We start from the raw sequence: 15860 nt of genomic DNA, 5'->3' as shown, positions 1-15860 counted from the left end.
CTCAGGACTGTAAACTTTATTTATTTATTTATTTATTTATTTATTTATTTATTTATTTATTTACTTACTTACTTACTTACTTACTTACTTACTTACTTATTATGCTACCTTTATTATTATTTTTATAAATAGCTCAAGGCAGCAAACATACATATTGTAATAGCCCTCTCCTATTTTTCTAACAATACTAACCCTGTGATGTGGACTAAGAGAATGTGACTGGCCCAAGCCAGCATTCTTGCATAAGGTGGGACTAGAACTCACAGTTTCCTGTTTTCTAGACCAACACTTCATAGGGAAGTCAACAAAGACACTTTCTAGAAAGATATTATGGTCAGTCTATACTCATCAGAAGAAGACATTTACCTTTAAAAAATAGATCTTGGTTCCAAATTTTTTTGTGAAGCAATAGAGGAATTGGTAAAGAGTTTTGCTCATTTATAATGGAACAGCAATATTTAACCCATGCTTCTCTGATTTCAAAACTCTACACAATTCTACTGCTGGGTGCTCAGAAGGTAGAGAGGCATATTTTGTGTCTAGATCAATAACAAGGCTTTAATAAGGAAAAGGAAAGAAGGGAGAATATTGGATTCAGTATTGAATCCATGCTCAGATCAAAGTAATCCTTTCAAACTGTTGTCTTAATCATAACTTTTTCATTTGTTCTAAGGTGGAGGGAGAGGCATTATATTAGATATCTGCAGGTTACTAAAAATTATTTGAACCTTACACCAGCATATACAGAACTCATCTCTCCTATTCATTAAAGCAGTCTCTCTTTTCAGACCTCTCCATAATCCTGGAGGTGGGGGAGGGAGGTAAAACACAGCTACTTTCAGAGTCTATACTTTAAAGAACCGACACCTTTTGTCAAGATCGTATACACATCTCCTGGGTGGAAATGGCTGCTTTCATGAAAAACAGAGAGGGATTATTGTTCAACACAGACTGTTTAGAAGGGAAAGATATATACGTGTGAAATCTGTTAACTGAAGAATATTTAAAACTGTACATTTCAGAACAAGTATAGCTCTATGAAATGGTGGCCACATATGCCTCTAAAAAGCAGTTTGGATTTTATTGAGGATGAAAGGATATTGATGGGAAACAACATTGAGGAAAATAGAATTTGGTGAGGAAATAGCCTTTAAAACAATAAATAGTGTAGATAGAATAGCAGTAAAAACATGAACAGCATTCACAAAGCACTCAGTGAGGGAAGTAACTGTCAATGGGAAATGGCAATTAAGAGGAAAGTAGCAATAACTGGGGAATTAGTATTCATTGGGGAAATAACATTAAAGCAAAATTCAGGGAATAGCAATAAACAATCCCTAGGGGCTAAAGATGGGACAGTTTGTACAGCACAAATTTTAGGGAGGGGAATAAGCCCTATGTATGCTCTGTGGAAGTCATTTTCCCATGACCCCAACTCAGAATTTGCTGGACATGAGGAAGGGAGATGGAGACTGACATTGAAGATGATGGGGAAAGTAAAGAAAATCACCTCAACAAAGCAATGGGGGGAAAAACATGAGTTAAGCAAAGTGGAAAGTATATGCAAGAGATTTGTAAAGGTAAAGGTTCCTCTCACACATATGAGCTAGTCGTTCCCAACTCTAGGGAACAGTGCTCATCTCAATTTCAAAGCCAAAGAACCAGCACTGTCCGAAGACGTCTCTGTGGTCATGTGGCCGGCATGACTAAATGCTGAAAGCACACGGAAACCTGTTACCTTCCCACCTAAGGTGGTTCCTATTTTCCTACTTTCATTTTTTTTACATGCTTTTGAACTGATAGGTTGGCAGAAGCTGTGACAAGTAACAGGAGCTCACTCTGTTACACAGTGCTAGGGATTCTAACTGCCAAACTGCCGACCTTTCTGATTGACAAGCTCAGTGTCTTAGCCACTGAGCCACCATGTCTCTTTTAAGTGATTCACACCAGGGGTGGGTTTCAGGAAGTACGTATGGGTGTGCCGGTTGGTGAAATTGAGCGTGCCTTCCCGTACCCCTTCTTCTGGAGGTCCTGTACTGGAACACTTGCTCCCCTAGCCTACCCACCCACCCACCCACCCCGCTCAGTCCCCCCACCAGCCCAGTCACCGCTCGCTTGCTTGTCCGCCCATCCACACCAGGCTTGCTCTGCCCACCCACTTCCTTTGTAGGCAGCTGGGGAGGTTGGGGGCGATGCTGCCCTGGGACACTCAGCAGCCCATGCGCCACTGCCATGTGATTGCTCTGGGGGTGCAGCATCTGCCTTGACATGGCTGCAGGACACAAAAGATGCTGCTTCCTGCACCTGAAAAATAATAAGCCCTCCCCCTCTAATAATCCCAAAGCCATATTTCATGGGTCAAAAAAAAATAAGACCCTGTCTTATTTTCATGGAAACATGGTAGTTTGGGTGGGTGGAGAAAGGAAACATGCAATAGCCGAGGGCGAAGGTACTTCCCTTCATCCTTGGTGTGGGGAGGTACTTTATCACAAGCCTCCTTTCTTTCTCTGCCTGCCCGAATGAGCAACGGAGGTGCTGGCCCCAAACCACCACTTATCCGCATTCAAACCAGTCCGCCCCCTTTTCTCTCCAGGAATGGGTTCTCTGGAGGGGGACAGAATGTTCTTTCCAAAGACCGGCTTCTTTCCTTTCCTCCTACGGTTGGAAAACAGACATTTTCACATCGGCAGAAGCACAATCCTGGCCAGCCAGTTCCGGCTCTCCCTTCCCCAAGCATGTCCCATTGCTGCTGGAGCCGCTTTGCTGAATCCAGTGCGGCAGCGATGGCAAGAAGCAGCTGCCAGCAAAGCTCTCAACGATAGCTGCACCGTATTCAGCAAAAGTGGCTCCAGCACCAACGGGACATGCTCGGGGAAGGGAGAGACGGAACTGATTGCCCAGGATTGTGCTTCAGCCGCCATTGTGAAAATATCTGCTTTCCAACCACAGGAGGGAAGGAAAGAAGCCGGTCTTTACAAAGAACCTTCTTTCCCCCTCCAGAGAGCCCATGCCAAAAGACAGGAGGCGGCAGGCTGGTTTGAATGCAGGTGAGCAAGCGGTTTAGTGGCCCACCTTCTTTGCTCATTCAGGCAGGTAAAGAAAGAAAGGAGGCACATGATAGCCAAGGGCATGGGCTCTCTGGAGGGGGAGGGAAGGTTCTTTCCAAAGACCGGTGAGAGAATAAGGTTAAAAACCTGGATTACTTGGGTAAATAGGATGAGGTTATTTAAGGAACCTGATAGACTCCATCTTGAATATCTGACCAGCAAGCAAGTTTTTCTGGAAAATCACAGCTTGGAGTATAGTCAGAAAGTTACAGTGACCTGATCAGAAATAGCCTGATCCCTCCCTTTGTAACAGGAAGTAACAGGACATCTTTTGCAGGAAGCTGGTAATGATCTTATTGTTTAGTTCTGGGTAAACGAGGTCCTTTGGGGCTTCTGAACACATATGTTTTTAGAACATTTGGGGAATTTCCATGTACTTTTCATATTGTATTTTGTGCACACAATTGTATTTTTGTATCCAAGTTATGACGGATATGATACGTCATTTTGTGTATTTAAGGTGCGCCTATGTACTTTGTAGTTATTCTCATTTGCATGGGAATCCACTTGCGCAAATGTTATAAAATAGATGTTTTCTGTTGACCATAGTCTCCTTGACCATTTCTTTGGTATGTAGAAACTATATCTGGGATATTTTTCTCACAATTTTGGGGCTCGACCGGGACCAGGACATCTCTTCTGGAGAGGAGGTTTGACATACCTTTGGAGGCCGGCCACACTTCCATTTGAAGTGTTCCGAAGGGGGTTGAAGTTCCTCTCTGGAGAGATTGCTCCTACTCTATATTGGAAGGAGGCTTGGACAACAGAAAAGCATGAGTGCAATAATACCTGAGACCGATGCATCTGACCCAGGTAATGTATGTATGCAAAGGGATACATATGGATGATATCTGGGTGGCTAAATTCCTATCTTGAATGTTTGACGGTGATGTGTGTGTTTGGAGCTTTCCTCTGGTTTAGCTGATAATGTCAGCTAAGCAGGGTAGAGGTGATGCAGAAGAATGATTCAAGAAGGTAATGTGATTTTGGCTCTCGGGTATGATATGAGGCCTGATTTGTTAAGGATCCTGAGGAATGTGAGGAGGACATTCCTTCTATGTCCCTTTTATTCCCTCTTATTCCCCTTTGATGGAGGGAGTGCTGAGTAGTATTGTGATAATATTACTGAGAGATGCACTGGGACTTAGCTGGAATTTAGGTTCCTGGAGCCAAACTCGATAAATGCCTAGAATAGGGTGTTTGAAGAGGACATCTCCAGGGGAGATGGGTGATCCAGTGCTTGTAGGGAGTAGAATTTCAAAGTGTTCATTAAAGCTATTAGGCAATATTTGGAGTGAAGTCAAACTTGTTTAAAATGAATATTTTTTTCAATAATGTAATGTGATTTTTGCATATTTTTGCTTGAAGTTATGATATGTGTGATCTGCTGGCAGATGACAGACTAGGTACATTTCTTGGCTTAAGCTTGGAACTGTGGAAAAACAATATCATTATTTTTGATTGAAAATGATGCCTGAAAGTTTCCCATTGTTTGTCGAATTAGCCCTTAGGATGATGCTGGTGTTGCTGGCTTGATGGGGAGTACCTTGTTTTTTAGTTTACAGGAAACATCAGAGTAGTGAGGTGAAGTGATTTTGAGACCTCTAAATGTCTGTGGTTAGTCTGTTTACGACTAATGTATATTAGGGAATAGTAGATTGGAAGGGTTGTTCTTGTAATGACAATAGTTAGTGTTGGAAAGACAAAGGAACTGAGAATGATCCCATGACAGTAGGAGATATCAGTGAGTTCAAAAGTTTTTTGAAAATGTCTTTGTTGAAGTATTTTTCCCTTCCCTCTCTTGTTTTCTTCTTCTGATGTGTTGCAGCAGGAGGAGGAGGGCCGACTGAGGGGAAGTGGGGGGAAATGCATCTTGATTTCCCTTTTACACATTTTTTCCTCTCTTTGTTTGAGAGAGAGAGGATGGGCCCTGGATGGCTTGCTTCTGCAGAATGACAGCTATGCGGGAAGTGCTCTGAATTGTGATCTTGATTTTATAATTGCTAGAATTTTTTAAGGTGTTTAGATGCACTTATAGCACGGAGAAGTTGTCATTAAAGTTAAAGCTAAATGAATTTCAGACTGGAGACCCGATATATCTCATTTAAGGTTTTTTTTTTCACTTTTGAGGGCAGTTTGTTTAACACCCTCATTTATAGAGCATTTTTGAATGCTGATGCTTTCAAATGGAATACAATGCTGAATGCTGATTTGTAAACAAGCAGAGGCACGGTGGGAATTCTAAGATTCAAGTGTGTTAGGTTTGAAAGGTTTTTTGTTCATTTTTACTTTGGAGCAGTTCTATTTGAATACAAAAAGCTTTAGAGGTGGTGGGTTCAACCACAAGGCTTTTCAAGAAGTCTGCATTGGTTAATTGCGAATTTGGAACGGGTGTTGGAGAGGTTTACCCAGTCCAGAGGGTTGCAGTTGTTGCAATATGGAGATGATTTGTTGTTGTCTGGAGAAAAGAAAGCTGAGGTTGAAGAAAGTACAAAATGATTTTTGAACTTTTTTTTTAGGTGGTCAGGGTTTGGAATATCGAGGGAGACGCTAGACTGAGGTTAAGCATTTAGGTCACTTAATCAGTTGGGGTGCAAGGAGAATGAATCCAGAAGGGATAGAAAGAATAGTCACACAACCCTTGCTTAAGGATAAGAAAGGAGTGAGAAAGCCGTTGGGCTAAGTTGGTTATTGCTTATTGTGGATTGATGATTATACAGAGAAGGTAAAGTTCCTGTATGAGAGGTTGTTAGACCTTAGAGAGGTAAAGTATGGTTTCTACGTTGAGCTGGATGAGGAGTCTTGAAATGTTGTGTGGAATCAGGGAGATATAGAGATACGATGATACATGCTCCTGTTTTGGGCTTGTCTGATGTAGGAAAAGCTTTCATGAGTTTGAAGCAGTGAAAGTATTGTTGAAGGAGTATTTGGCTCAAGCGGCTGGGATAAAGGAACCTGTGGCATTTTTTGTCAAAATGGATGTGGTAGTGCAAGGTTGGCCTTTGGTTTTTGTGTGGATTGGTATCCTGAGGATAGCTCTGAATACTGGGAGGATGCCAGGATGGGTATTAATGTATTTCTTGGTGGATCTTAGCAATAGCAGTTAGACTTATATACCGCTTCATAGGGCTTTCAGCCCTCTCTAAGCGGTTTACAGAGTCAGCATATTGCCCCCAACAGCAATCCGGGTCCTCATTTTACCCACCTCGGAAGGATGGAAGGCTGAGTCAATCCTGAGCCGGTGAGATTTGAACAGCCGAACTGCAGAACTGCAGTCAGCTGAAGTAGCCTGCAGTGCTGCATTTAACCACTGCGCCACCTCGGCTCTTGAGTTGAGTCATCTTCTTGAGTTGAAGGTGGAAAAGGAATGGATGGATATATGTAGTAATTAATAGGGACACATTTGAGAAGGTTTTAGAAACCGGGAAGCTGGTTGATCTAATTGGTTGATGTGAGCCAATTGGAAGTGGGTTGGTTGACGCAAATGTGTGAAGTGTTTTTTTAATACAAGCTTTAATATTGTTGAATAATGAAGTAGAAAGTGGGAAACATTTATACAGACTTTAGATATGCTTATGGAGATGGATTATAAGGAATGGACTGTAGATAGTGAACAAAGCAATAATGAAGAAATACAAAAGGGACGTCAGTGGGGAATGCAAGTTTGGGTTGATCTTGTGAAATGGAAATATGTTTCAATGTATTTCAATGTGAAATAGCAGGTTGCTGGGGGACGGGAATTGGCTGTATAGCCTGTCCAAGTGGAATCCAAATGGATTACACTGAATTGCCAGCAGCGGAAAAAGTTTGAATATTTTTGATGAGTCGTTTATTCAGTGGGTCATTTGACTGAATGTTTGGCTGATGTGCAGGAGTGAATGTTCACATGACTGTTAAGATCATATTGGAATGGGTAGTACCCTGATACAGGTTGATTGAAGCCATTAATAGTGATAAAAGTACACATTTTATGGCAGATAATGGAACAATTGTGAATTGAGTGGCAATAAACCAAGTAGAAACAAGTTTTGTTCAGTGGAATCCAAACTTCGGGTCGGTTCCTTGAATGAATGAAAGATTGCTTTTGTCTCTTTTACATCTTTTTAAATAAAATTGTTTTATTATAAGATGAAGTTGGGTTACAACACTGGGAGACTCCATATGTGGCACATAAGATGTTTTTGTAAAAGAACTGTATACTTGGTTGTCCTATGTTTAAATCCTATCTCAGGAGAGAAGTTTGCTGTTTCTTGAGATGGCCTCTTGAATTCACTGTCTAGAAACTGAAATCTAGGGATTGAATCCTGAGTACAAGGCAAGCTAATGTATGGGAAGAACATACTCTAGCCTGGGACTGGTCCTGCTAAATCTTGATGGCCTCTGATACAGTAATGGGGACAAACAGCACACTGTCCAGATGTATGATGAAGCAAGACGTTAACTTTTCCTCATCTTCAATTACTTGATTGCAACAAAGCAGAAATTTGAAGTTCTGCTTAACAGGGAGGCATGTGCTAGTAACCTCTGCCCCATCATATGTATCTGTTGTGACTCAGCAGAAGCCTCCTGTGAGTTGTTTCGGGATGCTCACAGGAGATGTTAACGAGCAGCTGTGGCTTGTTAGGATCTCTCCTCCTGCAGATAAAAATGACTGATGGTGCCACGCCAGAGTTGCAGAAGTCAATGTTCTGTTCCGTTCCATTCCATTCCGTTTCTGTTCTAGTCAAGCTCTCCATTCGTGTTCACCATCGAGAGAAAGCACTTGGATAAGTGACTTGATTTATGTACTCCTGTTTTGTATTAGTTTGAGTGAAGACTTTTGCCAGAGCCTTTTATCTGTGTTTATTTTGGGCTTGCAGCCAGCAAGAGCCGGGACTGATAAAAGTATTCCTTTGAACACTCTGTCTGGCTGTAGTTTCTGAACGGGCAAGGTGGGGGTCAGAACATGTATCTATGTGAAGCATTGCTGTGGCATCGCTTCAGGATCAAGTATCTCTGCTACCCTCAGATTATACTGGCTTTATGAAAGCCCAGTGGCGTTTACGGAACTGGTGACTGGGTCCTGATTACATTTCTGGCAGAGATGAAGTTGCAGCCAGTGTGGGCAGGCCTGTTTCAAGTACTGTTGACAACTGAGTTGGCCGTGTGAACAAGAGGGTCCATTACTTCAGAGTAAAGGGACCAGTGGCTGCACCTTAACGATGAATTGAGTTACCAATTGCATCTAGCCCATTGAAGCAAGCTTCTTGAAGACCAGCGTTAGCTTAGCTTATGGAACGTTGGGTGTGGGAATTGCTTATTGGCTGGGGGTAATAAATTTCTTTGTTGTGCTTTTGCTTTTGCTCAGAAAAGAATTGGCAGAGTGGTTGATATCTATGTTGTGTCCAATGAATGTATAGCCAGTACAGATCCTGGAAGTTTAAGGGTAAGCCTTTTTGTTTTACACATACATACTTTAAACAAGGGAGAGACCTAGTTCATTAAGACAATGAAATTCACAGTGATTGCCTTGTTGGATGATTATCAGGTAAGGATGAAGCCTTTATGGGTGCTACTTAGTTTTCCCCTTACATGGCTGCAGTATGCTTCCATTCTGACCCTGATAATGTATATTCACAAGTGCAAGCACAGTTATCACTCATTGAAACCATTGATGATGATGCCTTTTGCATCAGATCGACTTTTGAGGAAGGTGTGCCAAGGTGAAACCTATGACATTGTTACAAGACATGTTGAGCTATCCTATAAGATAGAAACCATACATGAGCAATGCACAGAGCTGTATGGGATTTTTATCCCTTCATATAGAAGATTTAAAATCATTGAGGAAGCCTTATTTTTCCCTTATGATGAACTCAAATCTCCCTCGAAGCTTATATTTTTGTGTGAAGGTCTAGGTGTAACAGGTTTGCCTTATGTGTGGAAGGGGAGATGTGCAACTGGTTATGTTACAAGTCCTCCCCATATGAGACTGCTACAAATGAGGCAAAAGGGAAATGTGGCTGGACCTCTAAAGTCTGGAAGTCTTACACCAATAGCACTTGAACCAAACAAGAGAGAAGGAAATGCTTTTTGGATGTAATAGCTCATCTTTTTGTGTAAAAAGGAGAGGCTATAGTCTCTGATAGAATGACATGTTTTGTGGAAATACCAGTGCCTGGAAATCATCACAGAACCTAATAATTATACTCTTTCACACATTAGCACTATATTTGGGAGTCCACACTAGCCCAGTAAGTGGAGTCATTAGAAACAACTGGTGATAGAGATGAAAAAAGTATTGCCTGCTTATGATTGTGTACATTACATGCCTCCTGAAGAAAGGCAGGAAAAATCATCTATGTGCCAGTGTCCACTGAACATGTTTTTGCTTGCATTGAAGTGGAAGGATTAGAGGCTGAAGGGCCAGGGTTATAGTTACCTAGGGATGATTTTTATTCTGTGGCTTGCATGTTATGCATGTGTATATTCATATGCCATAGGAGGTCCATACACTATTGGACGCTTGATCTCTTATATGGTAGTAACGCATTTCAATGATAAACTGTTTTTAGTATGATCAAAGTCTTTATCAAAAGAATAGAGAATCACCTAAACAGGTAATGCCTCCACCTACACATCCTACACACCATGCACATGATGTACGTGATACTCATCCTAAGCATGATACAGATGATATCACAGCAGGTACCTGTGGATGGAACTCATGCACATGAACATCTAGCTCTCATCAGCTAGCCATACCCTTGCTGGGAATCGAACCTGTGCTCTATTGCCTCTTAGGCAGATGTGTTAACCATTGAGCTACAGAGCTCAACTCCTTATCAGCCAGGCCAGGGTGAAAGGTATATATTTAAAGTCACAACCCCTGGTATGCCCAAATATGGGAGGAAGGTCACACTTCCATTCTCTGTCCTTCGGCTCGTCACAAGAGACCATCCAGACAGAAACCCAATATTTTTTACTGTTGCCTTTTTGTTACATTTGTTATATTTGTGCTGATAAATAAATAAAGGGAGACTAGTATAGATCTATTTCAAGCTATTTAGCTCTCATCAGCTAGCCATACCCTTGCTGGGAATCGAACCTGTGCTCTATTGCTCTATTGCCTATTGCCTCTTAGGCAGATGTGTTAACCATTTATATATATATATATATATATATATATATATATATATATATATATATATATATATATGTGTGTGTGTGTGTGTGTGTGTGTGTGTGTGTGTGTGTGTGTGTGTGTGTTTATTTGTGCTGATAAATAAATAAAGGGAGACTAGTATAGATCTATTTCAAGCTATTTAGCTCTCATCAGCTAGCCACACCCTTACTGGGATTCGAACCTGTGCTGTATTGCATCTTAGGCAAACGTCTTAGCCATCAAGCCACAGGTCTCCTCCTTATCAGCTGAAGCCAGGGAAGAAGGTATATATTAGTGTCACAACACCTGGTAAGCCCCAATTATGGGAGGAAGCTAACTGCTTCCAACATCTGTCAATCGGCTCGTCACAAGAGTCCATCACGACAGAAACCCAATATTTTTACTGTTGCCTTTTGTTATATTTGTGTTTTTATTTGTGCTGATAAATAAATAAAGGGAGACTAGTATAGATCTATGTCAAGCTATTTAGCTCTCATCAGCTAGCCACACCCTTACTGGGATTCGAACCTGTGCTGTATTGCATCTTAGGCAAACGTCTTAGCCATCAAGCCACAGGTCTCCTCCTTATCAGCTGAATATATCTGATATATATCTATCTATCAGGTCTCCTCCTTATCAGCTGAATATAGCTGATATATATCTATCTCCAAGTGCACATCCTGTAAGATAGTCTATAGTCTATAACACCAGTGAATATTACCAGAAATGTGGTATAGGGGGATGAGATGCATGCTTATGCTTGGCCATCACGTTTGTGCCTTGGCTGAGAGTGCATCAATGAACCTTCATCAGTGATAGCTGCTTTAACTGATGAGATGGGTGTGTGACCAGAAAGAACGGAGTGACAATTGATTAGGACTTTGAGGGACTTTGTTGTGTCAAAGTTGGAGGTTGTTTCAATTCCTTGAAACAGCTAAATTTAGATAAGCTGAATGCTTTGCCCAATATAACTACACATTGAACACATGTCACTGAAAACCCTGCTTTTAGGAATGTTTGGAATCTTTTGACTTCCTGGTTGCCAGACTTTTCTTGGTTAAAGGAAGTGTTTGTGAGAGTTATGCCTCAAGGCATCAGATGTGCTCATTTATACTTAGAATGTATTAAATATAGCCAGTGCTGCTTGCTTTGCTTTAGAGGATCTAAATGCTCTAAGAAGAAGAAATTAAGCAATAGGGAGGCTAGAATTATGATGCAGGAGATTGAAAATTGAATTAATTCACCTAAAGTTACCCAAATAACTGTCCTTATTGGAGAGAGGGTGAATTGAGAGTAAGGTTAAAAACCTGGATTATTTGGGTAAATAGGATGAGGTTATTTGAGGAACCTGATAGACTCCATCTTGAATATCTGACCAGCAAGCAGGTTTTTCTGGAAAATCACAGCTTGGAGTATAGTCAGAAAGTTACAGTGACCTGATCAGAAATAGCCTGATCCCTCCCTTTGTAACAGGAAGTAACAGGACATGTTTTGCAGGAAGCCGGTAATGATCATTGTTTAGTTCTGGGAAAGCGAGGTCCTATGGGGCTTCTGAGCACGTATGTTTTTGGAACATTTGGGGAATTTCCATGTACTTTTCATATTGTATTTTGTGCACGCAACTGAATTTTTGTATCGAAGTTATGACACATATGATACATCATTTTGTGTACTTAAGGTGTGCCTATGTACCTTGTAGTTATTCTCATTTGCATGGGAATCCACTTGCGCAAGTGTTATAAAATAGATATTTTCTGTTGACCATAGTCTCCTTGATCATTTCTTTGGTATGTAGAAACTATATCTGGGATATTTTTCTCACAACTGGCTTCTTTCCTTCCCTCCTGCAGCTGGAAAACTGACATTTTCGCAGCGGTGGCTGAAGCACAATCCCGCGCAGTCAGTCCCAGCTTTCCCTTCCCCAAGCATATCCCGTTGCTGCTGGAGCTGCTTTGCTGAATCTGGTGCAGCGGCAATAGCAAGAAGCGGCTGCCAGCAAAGCTCTCTGGAGTGGGAGAGAAGGTCCCTCCTATAACCTCGCTTCTCCTGGTGGCACCCCAGCTATAGCAGCTGAGAGAGGGAAGGAGGAATTCTGGGAGTTGAAGTCCAGAACAGGACTTCCTGCCTGAAGCCTGGAACTGACTGCCTGGGATTGTGTTTCAGCTGCCACAGCCACTTCTGCTGCTGCTGGAGCCACCAGAGTCTTCATCCTCACTGTCGCTTTGTTTTGGGCTGAGAAGCGGAAAAAAAGAGCAGCTCCACCCTCCCCTCTCACTTTCCTCAGCCTATGCGCTATTCAGGGGGTGGAAGAAAGTGCCCCTTGGCTGCCCCTCCAGGAGGATCACCGTGTATCCTCCACAGATGGGAGGTTGAAGGGGCGACCTCAGGTGAAGAGCAGCAAGGGGTTTTGGCAGCGTAAGAGAAAGACTTCAAAGTCAGTGGAGGTGGTGTGTGACTGGTGTGCCTTGTTCTCATTTTCCCTGGGTGCAAAATGCTTTAATAATAAAGTTTTAGTTTTTTTGGGGGGGTTGTAAAGGGTTAGGGATGCAAGGGTCTTGTAACTTGACAGCTTTAAGACTTGCACACTTCAAATGCCAGAGTTTGTGAGTCAACATTTTGGTTGCTAAGTAAGAGCTTTTGTTGTTGTTAAGTGAGTTTCACCACATTTTATAAGTTGGCCATCACATGACTGCCAAGCCACTCCCACCTGGTCACATGATCGCCAAACCACTCCCACACAGTCACATGACTGCTGAGCCACTCCCACCAGTCACATCACCACCGAGCTACTCCCACACCTACAGAATAGGTTCTAAAAAAATTTGAAACCCACCACTGATTCATACATTCCCTAATTCACATAAGTGTAAGAAGGGAAGAAACATGGCACAATCAGACTTTCAAAATTTGTCCAATTGGCCCAGATTGCAACATTGTATTCTTAGAAAACCATCTTGCAATCCTACATGTCAGCTTGCTATCTGGCAGTTCCAAGAATCAGACACAATTGAATGGAATTTAAAAAATCCAATAAAGTTGGCCTACCTAAATTTTTCCTTGTTATAGTAATGACACTGGACACCAGAACTACATTCCCAACTATACTTATCACACTGTCAAATAATTTGTGATATCCACAAACTTTCATCTTTTAAACAAAGGCCAAGTGGTTGACACATCCTCAACCAGGTGTATCTGTGTCTGTAACAATTGAATCAGAAAACTCTTCACCTTGAGGCACATCTTTAATGTAGAAAATTCTCAAAGAACTTGGTCGCTTCTAAGAGATCCTTTCCTCCTTCCTTGAAGTGATGCCCTGAGAGCTTCATTGTCTGTGACTGCAAAGATATCAGATATAGTTGAGTGCTACTAATTCATCCCCAAAGATCTTTTTCATAAGCATCTATGTCAGCCAACTTCTCTAACTTAGCTGTCTTGGACTTAATGGAACAAATTTACTTTCTAAGAGCCAGGAGTATCAATCAACACCTATGACTTCTGCCAAGAAATAGTGTGATGTTTGATATATTGTATTTGATATCTGTGCTGACTACCTAACTATATATCCATAGTTATTTAGTAATGTTTATCTATGCATTTATTTATTTATAAAGACCAATTTCATAAGGTATCAGGAGGACAAATACCCTGGCCTCATGTCCAACTGCCAGACTTGCTTAGACACTGTACTTGGGAGTCTACATCTCTTCAACTTAGCTACTATTAACATTTTTCTTGTGATCCCTGTCACCTAAATTTTCCTTACTCCTGCTTATGGATATTTTTTTTTGGTATGAATTCTGAATAGTAATTAGGAGTAGCCTTAGATGGTTAATAAGATGTGGGTAAGAAAATAATCTTACAAATAATGTGGGTTGAGTCCCCACTCTTTTCTAAAACTATACTGCAGTATTTTGTTTAATCAAATTTCTAAGCTGAATTTATTTATAAGCTGAATTTTGTCAAACCAAAGCCAATGGCTAGGTTTCGCAGACCAAAATTTGTTTTTGTCATATCGTAAAATTTTAACAAGTTCAAATTAACATTGTTGGTTTTATAAGCATACTTTAAAATTAAATAGGTTTGCTTTGGTTATTCATGATTAAACCTTCATTTAGGATAAACACAATCACAATGTTACTGTGTCAGCCAGAGGACAGTATTGTAACAAAAGCTATACAGTTAATTTTTGTAGGATTCATTCAATTTGGACCAAGTCCCTAAATTTTGCATATTTTCTAAGGAACTATCTCTGTTTAAATTAGTTCAGATAAATTTTTGTTTGGTAAGTGAGAAGTCAGGCACTGTATGAATGCCTAACTTGCAGGTTTGAGTCTCCAGCATTTCCTAAAAAGTACTGACAATTTGCCATTATGCTGTGAGACTTTATCAGCTGGGTTTCTTATGGTTTTGGGTTTTTTTGCATTATTATTGGCAAACATATAAGTACTGTTCTTCATTGTCCCTTTGGGGGGATTTTTTAAAAAATTTCCATTTCTAGCTTATTCCCATCCAAGAAGCTACCATAACTGATCCTGCTTAGCTTCCCCAAAATAACAAACTTAGTCAGGTACTGCCATCTACTGAGGCAATTCTGCTAGATGGGAGCATAGCAAATATTTTGTAGGCCACTCTAGAACATATTTTGTTTGAAGGGCAGGATATAATACTTAATTAGATCAATATTATTCATATACACAAGCTGCTCCAAGAGCCTGTTCTGCTGAAGAACATGGTAAAATGCTTTAAATAAAGAAATAATGCAGCAGCATTTTATCTCCATGGCAACTATGGAAGTTAATAACAGCAGCTGCAGAAATTGTGCAGGTGATAAAAGCTTTTATTTTTCTTTTAACCATATGTGGTCAGTTTTGTGTATGAATTTTGAACAATAGCATTTTCTGCTATTAAATTAGAGCAACATTGTGATGTTCAAGTTTATCCTTACAAGAGCAAATACCAGAAGGAAATATGTACCTTTTTTTTTTCTAAAAGAGAACACAAAAGCAGAATTGTGGAAAACAATTTATAAAAATCTGGAAAATGTTAACAAGTTACCTATTATCTGGAACTTTATTTTTAAAAAAGGAGGGCGGGGTTATAAATGTTAGCATGTGTTATAGTAAATGTTTTCCCCTTGAGCTTTATTTATATTTATTTATCTTTGTATCATACTTTCCTTCAACTGAGTTAAACCTATTCTGTACAGCAGGGGTGGGTTCTGGCAGTAACTACTGCTGGTTTGCTTGTGGGCACGCCACCCATGTGCATGCACAGTACAATAAAATTGTTCTGCGCATGCGCAGAAGCAAAAAAACAAGATGGCAGTGCCTACAGCACCACCCAGAGAACCAGTTTGGGAGTGTGGCAGGCCGGGGTCACTGCCCGTTCCAGAGATCCAGGCTGCCAAACCACTACCAGTTCAGCCGAATCAGTCCGAACCGGTAGAAGCCCACGACTGCTGTACAGTAAATAATTGCAGAGTACAATAATTATTTTAAGAATAGAGAAGTGTAGTGACCAGAAGTGGGATTCACTTACCTTACCTTCCAGTTCGCAAATGTGAGCATGTGTGTGTGCGCACTGGCTTTGCTTGCACATGCCACTTC

This window comes from Thamnophis elegans, chromosome 1 (genome assembly GCF_009769535.1).
Source record: "Thamnophis elegans isolate rThaEle1 chromosome 1, rThaEle1.pri, whole genome shotgun sequence".
Lineage (NCBI taxonomy): Eukaryota > Metazoa > Chordata > Lepidosauria > Squamata > Colubridae > Thamnophis > Thamnophis elegans.
Note: the sequence above shows the minus strand (reverse complement) of the source record.